Source organism: Arachis ipaensis, chromosome B1, assembly GCF_059453495.1.
Source record: "Arachis ipaensis isolate K30076 ecotype BB chromosome B1, ASM5945349v1, whole genome shotgun sequence".
NCBI classification, from domain to species: domain Eukaryota; kingdom Viridiplantae; phylum Streptophyta; class Magnoliopsida; order Fabales; family Fabaceae; genus Arachis; species Arachis ipaensis.
In genome coordinates this window covers 123,501,387-123,506,541 of record NC_142436.1, presented here as the reverse complement: position 1 = coordinate 123,506,541, position 5,155 = coordinate 123,501,387, and positions in this window count along the sequence as shown.

Below are 5,155 nucleotides of genomic sequence, written 5' to 3'. Positions count from 1 at the left end.
AAATACATTTATCTGGTTGAATTTCATGTTAATGCTCAGTTTATCATGTGCTTCTGCTCATATTTTACATGAGCTTTTCTAAAGTGATTTAACAAATAATTGCAAATGATAAGGCTTTTTAAAGAATGAAAATATGAAATATAATAATTAATATCAAATGACAGGATTACATATCCAAGATGCAGAGACTATATTTTAATAGTAATTTTTAGGGTTAAGTACGATTTTGGTCCTTAAGGTAGGGGTTGAAAATTTTTTTCGTCCTCAACCTTTTTTGCTTCAAAATCATCCCTAAAGTTTAACTTATTTTTAAAATCATCTTTTTTACCAAAATTTAAATTTTTATTACCAAATTACCCCTAATTAAAAAAATAAAAAAGAAAAATGGATTAAAAGAAAAGGGCGAAGGGAATCGGGGGAGGGGGTTTTCCAGGGAAGAAAAGGGGAAGGTGGGGAAGGGAAGGTGCAGAAGAGAAGGGGAAGGAATCCGCCGCCGCTGCTCTTTGCCGCCGTTGCTCGTCGTTTGGTCCTTACCACTGCCGCTGCTGCTCGTCGTTCGGTTCTCGCTGGCAAATCTCGCTGCTCCTCTTCCTCGCGTTCTACTCCACTGGAAGCGGCATGCACTGCGATGGCTTCAACCCACCATGACGATGACGGTGGCCAGGCTCCTTTCCAGTGGCCGCGACATGCACGAACAGCGGCAGCAGTTTCTCCCTCTTCATGTCGCATCGCCGCATCATCGTTTATCCCCAATTTTGCTTCTATTTCTGGTTTTGTTAATCATATTGTTAATCACATGTTTCTGATTCTGATTTTTTTAATCCACCAATTTTGATTCTGATTCTGATTTTGTTAATCACATTGTTTCCAATTTTGATTTTTTGTTCTTCTACTTCTGGTACTTCCACATCTGGTTCTGCTTCTGTTTCTAATTTTGATGCTTTTGATTTTGCTTCTGTTTCTAATTCTGCATCTGATTCTTTGTTCTTTTAATTTTGATGCTTCTGTTACTTCAGTTTCTGCTTCTATTTCTATTTCTAATTTTGCTTCAACTTTTGTTTCTAATTCTACTTATGCTTCTGTTTCATTGTTATTGCTGAAGAAGAAGGAAAAAAAAGAGATTGCTTCATTGTTTTTGCTTTTGCTTCATTGTTTTTGTGCTTCTAATTCGAATTCAGATTCATTGTTCTTGTGCTTCATTGTTTTTTCTTTTGATTCATTGTTGCTGCTTGCTAGTGATTTTATTGTTGTTGTTGCTATTGATGGAGAAGAACAAAAAAGAAGAATAAAAATAGGGTATTTTGGTGAAGAAGAGGAAGGATATTTTGGTCCATAGGACAGTTTTAAAAATAAGTTAAACCTCAGGGACAATTTTGTAAGTAAAAAAAAGTTGAGGACGAAAAAAATTTCAACCCCTACTTTAGGGACTAAAATCGTACTTAACCCTAATTTTTAAGGTAAATCGCAGAAGTGAAATCTATGACTTCAAAAGTCGAGGTCAACATATACTGTAAGTCATGTTTAACGAATTACGAGAGGGAAGATGAACACTGAGTTGAAAAAAATTTTGTTTTTAGTTGTCTTTTAACTATTTTGAAGATCTATTTTTTGCCCCATCACTGTGGTTCCTAAACTATGATAAGATACAATTGAAATTCTATCAAGTAGATGCACAATTTGCACTTACACTAATATTTTCCCTATTTTGCTATTTTCATGCTTTTAGTATTTTCCCTGTTTTGGTATTACTCAAGTAAAGTCAATGACAACTTTGGCAGTAATAGTATGCCAAATCTCAGGTGATAATATATTGCAAAACTTATAAAGTATGTTTTTATTTCTTTTATTTTCTCTTCATCATTTTTTTCTCAATTTATTCATTATTATTATTTATTTATTTATTTATTTTTCAGTTCTAGCTATTGCATGACTTAATTATCTCTCTCTTTTTTTCTCTGTACAACATATTTTATTCTATATTTTGATTTTTATTCTAACCTTATCATGTTACAAAGACAACATTAAAATGTTCATGTGAGTCTTGGATTAATTCAGATATATCAATTCTTATTGTATTTATATGCGGTGATTCAATTTTTCGCATAAATGTATTGAAAAAATTTGATAGCATTGATTTATTATGGGGACAAAGAAGCTCAAAAAAGTGTGTAGTACGACATTAATTTTGGTGATGTTGGCATGTTCATTAATTGTTGAAGGTGAAACTTCAGTGTTGTATGAGTCATTGTGTTAGCAAATAAAGGTTATTTGTGGGTTAGGATTCTGCAATTTTTCTTTTTTAGATGTTCTTATTGTGCATTATTTTCTTTTTTCAGGTTCAGCCCATTACGTGCATGCACAAATATAATGGAGGTCATTGATGATGATTATAATGGGATATAAGTGAGAGGAATACAGATCAAGTTAGTTAAGGCTTAGAGAAAAGATTAAATTTAATTTCCCTTTTCCAAGGCTTGCATTCACTCTTAGTATTTATCTGTAATTATACGTAAATATGGCTATTAAACATGCTTAGTCAGAGTTAGTATTTACATTATTTTTGTGACTTGATTATTTTTTCATCACTAACATATCAATATATTGCTAATAAAACTGAGTATTTCTTCAATCATATTAAAGAATGATATTCCTTCCTTCTACAATTATTTTTATTCTTTTTAAATGTAAATCGCTTATTTTATATATTTGAATAAATCTTTATACTGATTGCCATCAAGCAACCATACATTATTTTCTTAGTCCTTACCTTGAATTTTTTTTTAATGGAGTTCATGATTGGAGCTCTTATTACTATTGCACTACAACAGCTTAAAGGTCTACTTGGCATAAAGAACTTCACCAAAAACATCGATATTGTTTCTATAATGAGCTTGGTTTAGAGTAAGGTGCAACATGGGTATATTTTTATCTTCTTTATATTTAATATTTATGGAGGTAATGCCCAAAATTATCCCTGAAATTTTTAACTCGCATCAAATAAGTCTCTCACTTTTTAAAATGACCAAATAAGTTCCCTACTCTCAGAAACGTGAATTCCCGTTAGTCCAAAAGTCACCAAATATTAAAATGACACTGATGTGTACAGTTAAGTGCCAAGTTGGCACTTAACTAAATGACGTCGTTTAGTACCCTATAATCTATCTTCCCTAATTACAGCAGAATCGATGCCGTTTGTACCCCACAATCTATCTTTTTCAATTAAAAAACTCTCAAATGGTCCCTCATTAACTAAAGTTACTTTTCCACCAAAAATTCCAAAGAGTTCTCGTCACCTTTATCGCCTCTTCGCCGCTTTTTCATAATCGATTTTTAGGGTTTTAAGGGTTTAAGCTTTTTACAACACTCATGGCTTCCAACGGTAAGCAACACGAACAAAAAGAATAGCTTTCTAAACGAATCGAAGACAAAGAAGAAGAAGATTATGAAGAAGAAGATGGCGAAGAAGGATGGGGCAACTGGGAAGGAGACGAGGGTGATCCACAATCGGAATTGCTCTGCCTCTTCTGTAATTCTCGCTACGCTTCTTGTGATTCCCTTTTTGCACATTGCGCTTCCATTCACCATAGCCACTTCGATTTCCATGCCACTTGAAAAGCTCTTACCTTGGATTTCTTTTCTGCCTTCAAGCTTATTAACTATATATGCTCTCAAGTGGCAAATAACAAATGTTAGAGCTGTGGATCGACATGTCAGTCTAACCAAGGCTCACAGAATCATCTGCATGATGCAATTGACTTAAGTAATATAAAGATTAAGTGGGATGATGATAGATATTTAAAACCTTTTATGCAAGATGATTCATTGTTGTACTATTTTGTTGATTATAAATATGGGAAAGATGAGCAAATTCCACCAATGGATCTTTTATGTTGGATTTGAAGAACTCTATAGAAACTCTTGATTTAAAAAATGTGGTAGTTACTGATGGTGTACATGATACGAGTAGCAGCTAGAAGGTTGCTTCTGTTCCTAATGATCATTTGAACCAGACTAGTTCTTTAGACAAGGAACTTGTTAATGGTAAGAACTCTAGAGCATATGTGCCTTCAATTGATGAGGATAGAGAAAAAGGGCTTTTGTTGGCAAAATCTCGAAATCACATTGAAAAGAAGATTAAGATGGTTATGAAAGTTATTTTGGGCTCTTGAGCTTCCTTGACTTTTATCACCACCGCCCATCATGTCTCACCCAAAAGAACAAATTTTCAAAGCTTCACAAAAGGATACTATGAATAACAGTAGCGAGGAGGAGTGGAGGTGAAGAACAATATATGATGAAGATGAACATTTTGGAGTTAGGGTTTTTATAAATGTGAATGGATCAATTTGGATATTTTAACCAAATTTTAGACACCAATCTGAGTTGAACTCTTTGTGTGTCCACATCAGCGCACTTAATCGTACACATCAGCGTCGTTTTAACTTTGGTGACTTTTGGACTAACAAATATTCACGTTTCTGATAGTGAGGACTTATTTGATCATTTTAAAAAGTAGGAGACTTATTTGATGCGAGTTAAAAATTTTAGGAACTATTTTAGATATTACCTCAATATTTATGTATGTCTCAATATATTTAGATAACGAACTAGTTCACAAATAATTATTTCTTTCTTAATTTCTACTTACAGTGGAATTGGTAGACTATTCACATTGGACTATCATTCTTGATATTCGTTTTTATAAGTATATTATAAAAATTCCAATATTTTTCCTTTATTTTAAATTATTCTGTCAAATCCAAAATGAATCTCACTTTAATCAAAGTTATAAGTCTAATAGGCCATGGGGACCATAATAAGATTGTACTAGGAGCTAAAAATTACTTTTATAAATATTAAAATTAAACAACTCTTAGTAATTAAATTTTATTCCCTTTTAGAACTTGCATTGTTGCTCTATTGTGATAACAAGTTAAAAAGAACAAAAAACACTTTTGTGAATCTGTAATTTCTCCCATGATCTTTGTTGTAGTGTCTATATTTTGTGTTTATTACCAGAGCAGATAAGAAATCCATATCAATTGTAAGTACCATGATGATAATGTTGATTGGATATACATATATTTCCTTTAAAGTTGAAAACAAAACTCAATCAAAGTATTTATATGCTATTTCATCAGGTAAAACATATTAA